Below are 15,079 nucleotides of genomic sequence, written 5' to 3'. Positions count from 1 at the left end.
TACTCGCCGAGGCGCATTCTGTCTCTTTGACATAACGCGGGTCGCCGCCGACGGCCGGGTATGGGCCCGACGCCCAGCCGCCATCCATTTTCAGGCTAGTTGATTCGGCAGGTGAGTTGTTACACACTCCCAGCGGATTCCGACTCCATGGCCACCGCCCTGCTGTCTATATCAACCAACACCTTTCTGGGGTCTGATGAGCGCCGCATCGGGCGCCTTAACCCGGCGCTCGTTCATCTTCGCAGCGCCCAGTTCTGCTTACCAAAAGTGGCCCACTTGGCGCTCAGATTCCACGCCCAGGCTCCAGGCCAGCGAGCCGGGCTTCTTACCCATTTAAAGTTTGAGAATAGGTTGAGATCGCTTCGCCCCCAAGGCCTCTTGTCATTCGCTTACCGGATAAAACTGCTTGCGCAGCGAGCGCCAGCTATCCTGAGGGAAACTTCGGAGGGAACCAGCTACTAGATGGTTCGATTAGTCTTTCGCCTCTACCTACCCAGGTCGGACGACACCGATTTGCACGCCAGATCGCCACGGGCCTCCACCAGAGTTTCCTCTGGCTTCGCCCTGCCCAGGCATAGTTCACCATCTTTCGGGTACCATCGCGCGCCTTCAGCTCCACACCTGCCCGGCGGTGCGGCCAGACGTGGCCGGTGGTGTGCGCGCCGCCGGGCGGGGGATCTCACCTGAGCGGCGGCGCCGGCCTTCACCTTCATTGCTCGCGGGGCTCGAGAGACACTTTGACTCCGCGCGCCGCGAGACTTTGGTCCGTGGTTTCAAGACGGGTCGTGGTGGGTGGCCGACCACCGCGGGACCTCGAGCGCCACTTGTACGAGGGCCGATCTCGCCTCTGGCGGCGCTGGGCGCGGCGGGACGGATCTGAGGACAGTCCGGTCCCGTCGACGACGCGCGCTGGACGTGGGCCTCCTGCCCTCCCGCTGGCAGGAGGAGAAGGCGCGAGGACACTTTCCCGCGTGCCGGTAAGCGGTAGTCGGAGCGCGGGGTTTCAAAGCCGGGCGCCCCGGCTGAGGAGCGCTTGCCACCTTCGCCCCGCCCTTCCTGGCAAAACCGAGCCGGCGCGCGCACCGCCGGAAGAAGTGCACCTGACGGCGCCGAAGGCCCGACGGGCGCGCCTCGTCGGCCATGGATCCGCACTCACGCCAGCCGGCCGCCGGCTGCGAGCTGAATCTCTCCGGCAGACTGCGTATGACTCCCACCCGCTACTCTCAGCGGTTTCCACGCCTGTTGAACTTCTCTTCAAAGTTCTTTTCAACTTTCCTTCACGGGTACTTTGTCGAATCATCGGTCTCGTGCCGTATTTAGCCTTAGATGGAGTTTACTACCCGCTTTGGGCTGCATTCCCAAGCAACCCTGACTCCGAGAAGAACCGCACTCTGCATGGGAGGGGGCTCATTACCGGCCTGCACCGCCCACGGCTAAGCTTCCATCAGAAGGGACTTGGGCCCCACCCGCGCTCTCTCAGAGAACGGCCTTCTGTACGCTACATGTCCTCGCGCGCCGTGGCTCCGGGCGGATTCGCGCTGGGCTCTTCCCTCGCCGCCGCTACTGAGGGAATCTCTTGTTTCTTTTTCCTCCGCTTTAGTAATATGCTTTTTCCAAATTCAGCGGGTCGCCTCTGCCTGATCTGAGGTCGCTGTCGGATATGGGAGTTAGGAGCGCCGCCGCGCTGCTGCGTGGGCTGGCCTGAACAGGTCTCTGCCACCAGGCTGGCAGGGCGCCGAGGGGGCGAGACGGAGCGCGAACTCCACGTACGCACGGAGCGGCCGAGGGGCGGAGGGAGCCGGGGGTCCACGCCGGCGGCGACGGAGGTGGCAGACACTCACCGGTTGCCGAGAGGAGGACGCCGCCCGGTCCCAGACGCCTGGGGGACGCTGACCTCCCTCGTGAGGGGGCCGAGGAAGCGCCTGACTCCCGCCGAGGAGGCGGCGTGCGTGGCGGTCTGGGCACTTGGGAGGACGGAGGGGAGCGGGAAGCCTCTGCGACGCTTTCCAGCCGCGGGACCCGAGGTCCACCGATCGGGGAAAGCCACCAGAGGACAGAGGCGTGGCCCGGACGGACCCGGGCCGCAGTGGCGCTCTCGGCGTCGGCGGATCGGCGTCCTGCAATTCACATTGTTCTCGCAGCTGGCTGCGCTTCTTCATCGACGACGAGCCGAGTGCGATCCACCGCTAAGAGTCGCGACTTGGCGCTTGAGTTTAGCGCCTGGAGGCGAGGCCGAACTGTACAGGCTTGTGTGGGTTCTAAAATACAAAGGTCGTTTCTCGACGGCGCCTCACGCAGAGGGGGACTTCAACCCACGGTCCCGGCGGCCTGCTGGGTACCCAGCCGCTGGCAAAGCAAAGTGCCTTCAGAGGCTCATGCCCGGCCCCCACCCCGCGCTGCTGGGGTGGGGCGCCGCGTAGGTTGCTCAAGCTTCTCCGCGGGAGGTGCGCTGAGCCTCCCAGGGGAACGGCGCTCTTCTCGCGATCCTCTCCGCTTCTGCTCCTTAGGTTTTTAAGCGGTTCTTTGCCGCCTTGGATGTTTGAGCGGCAGACTTCTCGCCACGGCCGCTGGAAATATAGAGTAAAATAGGATAGAGGTTTTTTACTCCCGGACGGGCGCCTCTCTTGGGAGGAGACTTGAACCCACGGTCCCGGAGGCCGTGGCGGGTACCTGCCAGGGCCTCGCTCGCCCCGCCGCTGGAAAGCAGGGGCCTCGCCAGTGCAGCGGCAGCCGGTTCTCTCGGATCTTCTCTCTCCGCCGCCTAGGTTTTTGTGCGGTTCTTTGCCGCTTTGGGTTTTTGCGCTGCAGACCTCTCGGCCACGTGCCGCTGGATCATAGAGTAAAATAGATAGAGGTTTTTTTACTCTCGACGGGCGCCTCCTCTTCATGGAGGAGACTTTGAACCCACGGTCCCGGAGGCCGCATGGGTACTCGCTAGGGTTCGCCTCGCCCCGCCGCTGGAAAGCAGGGGGCCTGCCAGTGCAGCGACAGTCAAGTTCTCTGATCTCTCTCTCTCTCCGCCACTAGGTTTTGTGCGGTTCTTTGCTGCTTTGGGTTTTTGAGCGGTAGACCTCGGGCCACGCCGCTGGATCTAGAGTAAAATAGGATAGAGGTTTTTTTTACTCGACGGGCGCCCCTCTCTTCGCGGGAGGAGACTTTGAACCCACGGTCCCGGAGGCCGCGGCGGGTACTCCGCCAGGGCCCCGGCTCGCCCCGCCGCTGGAAAGCAGGGGCTCACCGAGTGCAGCGACAGTCATGGGCGCCGCGTAGGTTGCCTGCCTCTCCGCGGGAGGTGCGCTGCTCCCAGGGAACGGGCGCTCCTTCTCGCGGATCTCTCTCTCCGCCTGCCTTAGGTTTTTGTGCGTGTTCTTTGCCGCCTTGGGGTTTTTGAGCGGTAGACTCTCGCCACGGCCGCTGATCATAGAGTAAAATAGGATAGAGGTTTTTTACTCCCGACGGGCGCTCTCCTCGCGCGGAGGAGACTTTGAACCCACGGTCCCGGAGGCCGGGTGGCGGAGGTACTCGGGCAGGCTCTCGGCTCAGCCCCGCCGCTGAAAGCCGGGGCCGCGAGTGCAGCGACAGTCAAGTTCTCCCTTTTTCTTATCGCGCCTGCGCTTTCGCTGGGTGCTCCGGGGGGAGGCCGCGCTGGAGCCGCTGCGCCGCCTCTGCCGCACCCGAGCTTGAGACGGGGAGGTGGGCTAGGCCTCCCGCCCGGGCGAGCCGCTTGATCGGGCCGGGCCGAGCAATGATCTCTTCCGCAGGTTCACTTCACGGAAACCTTTGTTACGACTTTTACTTCCTCTAGATAGTCAAGTTTGATCGTTTTCCCGCGCGTCGCCCGCCAGAGCTCTCGCGAGGCACCGCGGGCCGGGTCCGAGGACTCTCACTAAACCATCCAATCGTAGTAGCGACGGGTGTGTGTACAAAGGGCAGGGACTTAATCAACGCGAGCTTATGACCCGCTTTTTACTGGGAATTCCTCGTTGATGGGAAATAGTTTCAATCCCCAGTCCCGATCACGAGCCGGGTTCAGCTGGCACCCGCGCCTCTCGGCGCAGGTAGACACACGCTGATCCGCCCATTGTGGCGCGCGCAGCCCCGGGACATCTAAGGGCATCACAGACCTGTTATTGCTCCATCTCGCGTGGCTGAACGCCACTTGTCCTCTAAGAAGTTTTTTGACGCTGACCCAAGTGGCCGCGCCGCACTATTTAGCAAGCCGAGTCTCGCTCGTTATCGGAATGAACCAGACAAATCGCTTCCACCAACTAAGAACGGCCATGCACCACCACCCACAGAATCGTAGAAAGAGCTATCAATCTGTCAACCTTTCCGTGTCCGGGCCGGGTGAGGTTTCCTGTTGAGTCAAATTGTTTCGCAGGCCCCACTCCTGGTGGTGCCTTCCGCCAATTCCTTTGCTCTCAGCTTTGCAACCATACTCCCCGGAACCTAAAGACTCTCGTGGTTTCCGCACGCCGCCCGGGCGGTCATGGGAATAACGCCGCCGGATCGCGTGGTCGGCATCGCTACGGTCGGAACTACGACGGTATCTGATCGCCTTCGAACCTCCGACTTTCGTTCTGATTAATGAAAACATTTTCTGGCAAATGTTGCTGTCGCCCGCCTTGCGCCGGGTCTGGCAAGAATTTCACTTCTAGCGGCGCAATACGCAATGCCCCGCCGCCCTCTTAATCATGGCTCCGGTTCCAGAAACCTACAAAATAGAACCGGAGTCCTATTCCATTATTCCTAGCTGCGTATTCAGCGGTAGCACGCCGCCTGCTTTTGAACACTCTAATTTTTCAGTAAACGCTTTGCCCTCCTCGGACCGACACTCCAGCCAAGGGTATCCGGGCGCTGAGGCAGGGACCTGGGACGGCGGTGGCTTTCGCTTCGGGCGGACCGCCAGCCAGATCCTTGTAGATCCAACTACACGAGCTTTTTAACTGGGCAGCAACTTTAATATACGCCATTGAGCTGGAATTACCGCGCCGCTGGGTACCAGATTTGCCTCCAATGGGTCCTCGCCATGTGTTTAAGATACGCTATTCCAATTACAGGCCTCAAAGAGACCTGTATTGTTATTTTCGCCACTACTACTCCGAGTCGGAAATGGTAATTTGCGCGCTTCGCTGCCTTCCCTGGATGTGGTAGCCGCTTCTCAGGCTCCTCTCCGAATCGAACCTGATTCTCGCCACCCGTGGTCACTATGGTAGTGCGCTGATGTACCATCGAGTTGATAGGGCAGACACTGAATGAATCGCCGCCGCCACGGAAGGGCGAGCGATCGCCCGAGGTTATCTAGAGTCACCAAAGCTGTACTGGTCCGGGAGGACGGATCGCCGGGGCCCGGATGGGTTTTGATCTGATAAATGCACGCGCCCTCAGCCTCCGCCCCGCGAGGAGAGGCGGTCGCCCGGTCGGCGCCGCTTGCATGTATTAGCTCTGGAATTGCCACAGTTATCCAAGTACCGGTGGAGCGATCAAAGGGACCATAATTGATTTAATGAGCCATTCGCAGTTTCACTGTACCGCCGCCAGTGCACTTAGACCTGCATGGCTTAATTTTGAGACAAGCATATGTTACTGGCAGGATCAACCAGGTAACCCCCGGGGAGGGGACTAAACCGACGCGGCGCTGCTTGCTCTGGCACACGGTCTCAGTCCGCCTGAGGAGGGGGCCTGGGCAGACCCCGCTGACCTCGGCAAGACCGCCGCCATAGGGCGACGCGCTGCTCGAACCTCTTCCGGCGGGGCCGCTGCTGGGGTGGTGGCCGCTGGGATCGCGCCGACGCCGAAAAGTGTGTTTCACGGGACGGGGTACTCGCCGCGCGCCGCTGGACGCTGCCGCGTTTGCCCTCCACGCCCGCCCGTGACGGACTCTCGCGCTTCTGACCGCCGCCTAGGCCTCCTCCGGCGGCTCGGCGCCTTCCTCGGGCTGAGGGGGCCTGCCTGTGAATAACGCCCAAATTGCCTGGCGCGCGCGTGGCTGTCAAAGCTCAAACGTAAACCCATTGCACGCCGCGTCTCTGCCAGGCACTCCCGGCAGCGCAGCGGGCTGGCCGGGTGGGGTCTCAGGCTAGGCGCGCTGCGCGCCCAATCGATCACGCTGGGGCCGAGGGGACGCCCGCCGCCGAACGCCTCTCTCTCGGCGCCTGTGTCCGTGTTTCAGGTGAAGCGCTCGATAGCTCCTCGCCCGGAGCTTCAGAAAGATTGGCGCTCAAAACCTAAGTCGATATGGACTTAGTCGCTTTTTCTTTTTTTTTCGCCAGAGACTAAGTCCACAAAACACGCGCTTCACCAAATCGTGTACCCATGTAAAAGTTGTTCCTGTGTAAACGCCACCTCCAGGGTCGCGGGAAAATTTGAATCATGCCCGGGAGGAGGCCTCTCGGTCGGCCTGACTCGAGCCTCGGAGGGTATGGAAGTCGGATCTTCTCTCGGTTGACTTAGTGCAATTTTCAAACGAAAATCATCCAGGCGCTTCATCCACCGACGAGTCCGGGTTAAGCGCCTGCGCCTTCCCGGACGCTTTCCCACTCGACGAGTCCCGGCGCCCTGACGCCCTGGAGGAAATTTTTTCGCTCAAAACCTAAGTCCAAACATCCAGGCGCTTTCATCCGACCGATCGAGTCCGGGTTATGCGCTTCCCGGACGCTTTCCACTCGGACTTCGCCCACCCTGGAGGAAATTTTTTTCGCTTCAAAACTCTAAGTCCAAACATCCAGGCGCTTCATCCGACCGATCGAGTCCGGTTAAGCGCGCCTTCCCCGACGCTTTCCCACTCGACTTCGCCGGCCCTGGAGGAAATTTTTTTCGCTCAAAACCTAAGTCCAAACATCCAGGCGCTTCATCCGACCGACGAGTCCGGTTAAGCGCGCCTTCCCGGACGCTTTCCCACTCGACTTCCGCCGGCCCTGGAGGAAAAATTTTTTCGCTCAAAACCTAAGTCCAAACATCCAGGCGCTTCATCCGACCGACGAGTCCGGGTTATGCGCCTTCCCGGACGCTTTTTCCACTCGACTTCGCCGGCCCTGGAGGAAATTTTTTTGCGCTTCAAAACCTAAGTCCAAAATCCAGGCGCTCATCCGGTCCAAACGATCCAGGCGCGCGCCTTCCCGACGCTTCCCACCGACCGAGCTCTGGAGGAAATTTTTTGCGCCTAAGTCCAAACATCCAGGCGCTTTCATCCCCGATCGAGTCCGGTTATGCGCTTCCCGACGCTTTCCCACTCGACTCCCGCCGCCCTGGAGGAAATTTTTTTTTTGCTTTCAAAACCTAAGTCCAGACATCCAGGCGCTTCATCCAGCCGATCTCGGCCGGTTAAGTGCGACTCGACGCTTTCCCACTCGACCCCGGTCTCCTGGAGGAAATTTTTTCGCTCAAAACCTAAGTCCAAACATCCAGGCGCATATTTCAGATTTATCTCGCCGGTTAAGTGCGACTTCCCGACGCTTTCCCACTCGACTTCGCCACCCTGGAGGAAATTTTTTGCTTTCAAAACCTAAGTCCAAACATCCAGGCGCATATTTCAGACGATCTCGGCCGGTTAAGTGCGACTCCCGACGCTTTCCCACTCGACTTCGCCACCCTGGAGGAAATTTTTTTTGCTTTCAAAACCTAAGTCCAAACATCCAGGCGCATATTTCAGACGATCTCGCCGGGGTTATGCGACTTCCCGACGCTTTCCCACTCGACTTCGCCACCCTGGAGGATTTTTTTTTGCTTTCAAAACCTAAGTCCAAACATCCAGGCGCATATTTCAGCCGATCTCGGCCGGGTTAAGTGCTACTCGGACGCTTTCCCACTCTCACCCTCCACCCTGGAGGTATTTTTTGCCGCTCAAAACCTAAGTCCAGACATCCAGGCGCATATTTCAGACGATCTCGGCCGGGTTATGCGACTTCCCGGACGCTTTCCCACTCGACTCCCGCCACCCTGGAGGATTTTTTTGCTTTCAAAACCTAAGTCCAAACATCCAGGCGCATATTTCAGATTTCCATCTCGGCCGGGTTATGCGACTTCCCGACGCTTTCCCACTCACTTCGCCACCCTGGAGGATTTTTTTGCTTTCAAAACCTAAGTCCAGACATCCAGGCGCATATTTCAGCCGATCTCGGCCGGGTTATGCGACTTCTCGACGCTTTCCCACTCGACTTCTCCACCCTGGAGGTATTTTTTGCCGCTCAAAACCTAAGTCCAGACATCCAGGCGCATATTTCAGATTTATCTCGGCCGGGTTATGCGACTCCTGACGCTTTCCCACTCGACTTCGCCACCCTGGAGGATTTTTTTGCTTTCAAAACCTAAGTCCAAACATCCAGGCGCATATTTCAGCCGATCTCGGCCGGGTTATGCGCGACTTCTCGACGCTTTCCACTCGACCCTCCACCCTGGAGGATTTTTTGCGCTCAAAACCTACGTCCAGACATCCAGGCGCTCGTTACAGCCGATCAAGGCCGGGTTAAGAGCGACTTCTCGGACACACACATTTACGAACCCCCCGTGTCTGGATTTCAATTTTCCAAAGGGCCTGGGCTCACACATTAACCCCAACGCAGTAACACTTTAATGGGCATCGCTTTATTTCATTCTCGCCCCTGATGAATGTTTTACAAAGGGGCCTGCGCCACAGACTAACCCTACACACTAACACCTTATTGGGCATAATTTTTTTCTATAAAGGCCCTGGATGAATGTTTTCTATAAGGCCTGCGCCACACAGACTAACCCCATCACAATAACACTTATGTGGGCATGATTTTATTCTATAAAGGCCCTGGATGAATGTTTTCTATAAGGCCTGCGCTCACAGACTAACCCCATCACAATAACACTTATTTGGGCATGATTTTATTTAAAAAGGCCCTGATGAATGTTTTCTACAAAGGCCTGCGCTCACAGACTAACCCGACACAGTAGCGCCTTTATTGGGCATGATTTTATTTAATAAAGGCCCTGGAGGAATGTTTTATAAGGCCTGCACTCACAGACTAACCCCATCACAATAACACTTATTTGGGCATGATTTTATTCTATAAAGGCCCTGGATGAATGTTTTCTATAAGGCCTGCGCCACAGACTAACCCTATCACAATAACACTTATTTGGGCATGATTTTATTTAATAAAGGCCCTGATGAATGTTTTCTATAAGGCCTGCGCCACAGACTAACCCCATCACAATAACACTTATTTGGGCATGATATTATTTAATAAAGGCCCTGGATGAATGTTTTACAAAGGGCCTGCGCCACAGACTAACTCCTACACAGTAACACCTTATTGGGCATGATTTTATTTAATAGAGACTCCTGGATGAATGTTTTCTATAAGGCCTGCGCTCACAGACTAACCCCATCACAATAACACTTATTTGGGCATGATTTTATTTAATAAAGGCCCTGATGAATGTTTTCTATAAGGCCCGCGCCACAGACTAACCCTAACCCTAACCCTAACCCTAACCCTAACCCCTAGCCCTAACCCTAACCCTAACCCTAACCCTAACCCTAACCCCTAACCCTAACCCTAACCCTAACCCTAAAACCCTAACCCTAGCCCTAACCCTAACCCTAACCCTAACCCTAGCCCTAACCCTAACCCTAACCCAAACCCTAACCCTAACCCTAACTCCTAGCCCTAACCCTAACCCTAACTCCTAACCCTAACCCTAACCCTAACCCTAACCTTATTGGGCATGATTTTACTCTATAAAGGCCCTGGGTGACAGTTTTACACAGGGCCTGGGGTCACAGACTAACCCCATCACAATAGCACTTATTTGGGCATGTTTTTATTTAATAAAGGCCCTGATTGAATGTTTTCTATAAGGCCTGCGCCACAGACTAACCCGACACAGTAACGCTTCATTGGGCATGATTTTATTTAATAAAGGCCCTGGAACAATGTTTTCTATAAGGCCTGCGCCACAGACTAACCCGACACAGTAACTCTTTGTTGGGCATGATTTTACTTAATAAAGGCCCTGGAAAATGTTTTCTATAAGGCCTGCGCCACAGACTAACCCACACAGTAACGCTTTATTGGGCATGATTTTATTTAATAAAGGCCCTGGAAAAATGTTTCTATAAGGCCTGCGCCACAGACTAACCCGACACAGTAACGCTTCATTGGGCATGATTTTATTTAATAAAGGCCCTGGAACAATGTTTTCTATAAGGCCTGCGCCACAGACTAACTCCACACAGTAACTCTTTTTGTTGGGCATGATTTTACTTAATAAAGGCCCTGGAAAATGTTTTTCTATAAGGCCTGCGCTACAGACTAACCCGACACAGTAACGCTTTATTGGGCATGATTTTATTTAATAAAGGCCCTGGAAAAATGGTTTCTATAAGGCCTGCGCCACAGACTAACCTGACACAGTAACGCTTCATTGGGCATGATTTTATTTAATAAAGGCCCTGATGACAGTTTTCTTTTAAGGCCTGCGCTACAGACTAACCCGACACATTAACGCTTTATTGGGCATGATTGTATTTAATAAAGGCCCTGATGAATGTTTTCTATAAGGCCTGCGCCACAGACTAACCCCGACACAGTAACTCTTCATTGGGCATGATTTTATTTAATAAAGGCCCTCGATGAATGTTTTGTATAAGGCCTGCCTCACAGACTAACCCACACAGTAACTCTTATTGGGCGTGATTTTATTTAATAAAGGCCCTGGAAAATGTTTTCTATAAGGCCTGCGCCACAGACTGACCTCTGACACAGTAACTCTTTATTGGGCATGATTTTATTTAATAAAGGCCTCGATGAATGTTTTCTATAAGGCCTGCGCTCACTGACTAACCTCCTTACATAACACTTTATGGGCATGATTTTATTTAATTAAGGCCCTGATGACAGTTTTTTAAGGCCTACCTCACAGACTAACCTGACACAGTAACTCTTTATTGGGCGTGATTTTATTTAATAAAGGCCCTGGAAAATGTTTTTCTATAAGGCCTGCGCCACAGACTAACCTGACACAGTAACGCTTTATTGGGCGTGATTTTATTTAATAAAGGCCCTCGATGAATGTTTTTCTATAAGGCCTGCGCCACAGACTAACCCGACACAGTAACTCTTTATTGGGCGTGATTTTATTTAATAAAGGCCCTGGAAAATGTTTTCTATAAGGCCTGCGCCACAGACTGACTCCCGACACAGTAACTCTTTATTGGGCATGATTTTATTTAATAAAGGCCCTCGATGAATGTTTTCTATAAGGCCTGCGCCACTGACTAACCTCTGCTAAATAACACTTTATGGGCATGATTTTATTTAATTAAGGCCCTGATGACAGTTTTTTTAAGGCCTACCTCACAGACTAACCTGACACAGTAACTCTTTATTGGGCGTGATTTTATTTAATAAAGGCCCTGGAAAATGTTTTTCTATAAGGCCTGCGCCACAGACTAACCTTGACACAGTAACGCTTTATTGGGCGTGATTTTATTTAATAAAGGCCCTGGAAAATGTTTTCTATAAGCACTGCGCCACTGACTAACCTCTGCTATAATAACACTTTTATGGGCATGATTTTATTTAATAAAGGCCCTGATGACAGTTTTCTTTAAGGCCTGCGCCACAGACTAACCCGACACAGTAACTCTTTGTTGGGCATGATTTTACTTAATAAAGGCCCTGGAAAATGTTTTCTATAAGGCCTGCGCCACAGACTAACCCACACAGTAACGCTTTATTGGGCATGATTTTATTTAATAAAGGCCCTGGAAAAATGTTTTCTATAAGGCCTGCGCCACAGACTAACCTGACACAGTAACGCTTTTTATTGGGCATGATTTTATTTAATAAAGGCCCTGATAAATGTTTTCTTTAAGGCCTGCGCTCACAGACTAACCTCTCTGCTATAATAATAACACTTATGGGCATGATTTTATTTAATAAAGGCCCTGATGACAGTTTTTTAAGGCCTGCCTCACAGACTAACCCGACACAGTAACTCTTTATTGGGCGTGATTTTATTTAATAAAGGCCCTGGAAAATGTTTTTCTATAAGGCCTGCGCCACAGACTAACCTGACCCATTAACTCTTTATTGGGCATGATTTTATTTAATAAAGGCCTCGGCGAATGTTTTCCATAAGGCCTGCGCCACAGACTAACCCCACACAATAACACAGATTTGGGTATGATTTTATTTATTAAAGGCCCTGATGAATGTTTTCTACAAAGGCCTGCGCTCTACAGACTCGCCCTGTTAGCAGCGACGCGCAGGGCACGAATTTCAGAGTTTTAGAGAAAAAAAAAAAAAAAAAAAAAAAAAAAAATAAAGTTGATGTAAAAGTTGTTCTGGTAAACGCCACCTCCGGGTCGCGTGAAATTTGAATCGTGCCCGAAGAGGCCTCTCGGTCGGCCTGACTCGAGCCTCGGAGGGTATGGAAGTCGGACCTTTCCCTGGTTGACTTAGTGCAATTTTCAAACGAAAATCATCCAGGCGCATATTTCAGCCGATCTCAGCCGGGTTAAGTGCGCTTTCCCACTTCTCGACGCTTTCCCACTCGACCATCCAGGCGCCCGATCTCAGCCGGGTTATGCGACTTCTCGGACCTTTCCCACTGGAGGAAATTTTTTTCGCTCAAAACCTAAGTCCAAACATCCAGGCGCATATTTCAGCCGATCTCAGCCGGGTTATGCGCGCTTCTCGACGCTTTCCCACTCGACTTCGCCGCCCTGGAGGAAATTTTTTTTATCTCAAAACCTAAGTCCAAACATCCAGGCGCTTATTCCACCGATCGAGTCCGGTTATGCGCGCTCCTCGACGCTTTCCCACTCGACTTCGCCCGCCCTGGAGGAAATTTTTTTCGCTCAAAACCTAAGTCCAAACATCCAGGCGCTTATTTCATCCGACCGACGAGTCCGGTTAAGTGCGCCTTCCCGACGCTTTCCCACTCGACTTCGCGCCGGCCCTGGAGGAAATTTTTTTGCTCAAAACCTAAGTCCAAACATCCAGGCGCTTCATCCAGCCGATCTCGGCCGGGTTAAGCGCGCTTTCCCGACGCTTTCCCACTCACCCCGCCCTCCCTGGAGGAAATTTTTTTTGCTTTCAAAACCTAAGTCCAAACATCCAGGCGCTTATTTCAGCCGATCTCGCCGGGTTATGCGACTTCTCGACGCTTTCCCACTCGACTTCGCCTCCCTGGAGGAAATTTTTTGCTTTCAAAACCTAAGTCCAAACATCCAGGCGCATATTTCAGACGATCTCGCCGGGTTATGCGACTTCCCGACGCTTTCCCACTCGACTTCGCCACCCTGGAGGAAATTTTTTTGCTTTCAAAACCTAAGTCCAAACATCCAGGCGATATTTCAGACGATCTCGGCCGGGTTATGCGACTTCCCGACGCTTTCCACACTCACCCTTCGCCACCCTGGAGGATTTTTTTGCTTTCAAAACCTAAGTCCAAACATCCAGGCGCATATTTCAGCCGATCTCGCCGGTTATGTGCGACTTCTCGGACGCTGCTCCCACTCGACTTCGCCACCCTGGAGGAAATTTTTTGCTTTCAAAACCTAAGTCCAAACATCCAGGCGCATATTTCAGACGATCTCGCCGGGTTATGCGACTTCCCGACGCTTTCCCACTCGACTTCGCCACCCTGGAGGATTTTTTTTGCTTTCAAAACCTAAGTCCAAACATCCAGGCGCATATTTCAGACGATCTCGGCCGGGTTATGCGACTTCCCGACGCTTTCCCACTCGACTTCCGCCACCCTGGAGGATTTTTTTGCTTTCAAAACCTAAGTCCAAACATCCAGGCGCATATTTCAGATTTATCTCGGCCGGGTTATGCGACTTCCCGACGCTTTCCCACTCGACTTCGCCACCCTGGAGGATTTTTTTGCTTTCAAAACCTAAGTCCAAACATCCAGGCGCATATTTCAGATTTATCTCGGCCGGTTTATGCGACTTCCCGACGCTTTCCCACTCGACTTCGCCACCCTGGAGGATTTTTTTTGCTTTCAAAACCTAAGTCCAAACATCCAGGCGCATATTTCAGACGATCTCGGCCGGTTATGCGACTTCTCGACGCTTTCCCACTCGACTTCCCGCCACCCTGGAGGATTTTTTTTCAAAACTTTCAAAACCTAAGTCCAGACATCCAGGCGCATATTTCAGACGATCTCGCCGGTTAAGTGCGACTTCCCGACGCTTTCCCACTCGACCCCACTCCCCCGCCTCCTGGAGGAAATTTTTTTCGCTCAAAACCTAAGTCCAAACATCCAGGCGCATATTTCAGCCGATCTCGGCCGGGTTATGCGCGACTTCTCGACGCTTTCCCACTCGACTCTCGCCTCCCTGGAGGAAATTTTTTTTTCGTTCAAAACCTAAGTCCAGACATCCAGGCGCATATTTCAGACGATCTCGGCCGGGTTAAGTGCGACTTCCCGGACGCTTTCCCACTCGACCCCGGCCTCCTGGAGGAAATTTTTTCGCTCAAAACCTAAGTCCAAACATCCAGGCGCATATTTCAGCCGATCTCAGCCGGGTTAAGTGCGACTTCTCGGACGCTTTCCCACTCGACTTCGCCACCCTGGAGGAAATTTTTTTTGTTCAAAACCTAAGTCCAAACATCCAGGCGCATATTTCAGACGATCTCGGCCGGGTTAAGTGCGACTTCCCGACGCTTTCCCACTCGACCCCGCCACCCTGGAGGATTTTTTTGCTTTCAAAACCTAAGTCCAAACATCCAGGCGCATATTTCAGACGATCTCGGCCGGGTTATGCGACTTCCCGACGCTTTCCCACTCGACTTCGCCACCCTGGAGGATTTTTTTGCTTTCAAAACCTAAGTCCAAACATCCAGGCGCATATTTCAGACGATCTCGGCCGGGTTATGCGACTTCTCGGACGCTGCTCCCACTCGACTTCCCGCCACCCTGGAGGATTTTTTTTTCTTTCAAAACCTAAGTCCAGACATCCAGGCGCATATTTCAGACGATCTCGGCCGGTTATGCGACTTCCCGACGCTTTCCCACTCGACCCGCCTCCTGGAGGAAATTTTTTTCGCTCAAAACCTAAGTCCAAACATCCAGGCGCATATTTCAGCCG

At 53.6% G+C, this 15,079-nt stretch overlaps 1 pseudogene; it reads right to left on the bottom strand.

Moving 5' to 3' along the window:
• The window catches only part of LOC122332125, a 4,050-nt pseudogene extending 2,399 nt beyond the window's left edge, over positions 1 to 1,651 (bottom strand).
• Positions 1,652 to 15,079: the final 13,428 nt, after the last annotated feature.

Source organism: Puntigrus tetrazona, unplaced genomic scaffold (genome assembly GCF_018831695.1).
Source record: "Puntigrus tetrazona isolate hp1 unplaced genomic scaffold, ASM1883169v1 S000000003, whole genome shotgun sequence".
Taxonomy (NCBI): Eukaryota; Metazoa; Chordata; class Actinopteri; order Cypriniformes; family Cyprinidae; genus Puntigrus; species Puntigrus tetrazona.
This window is presented reverse-complemented; position numbering and strand designations above follow the sequence as displayed.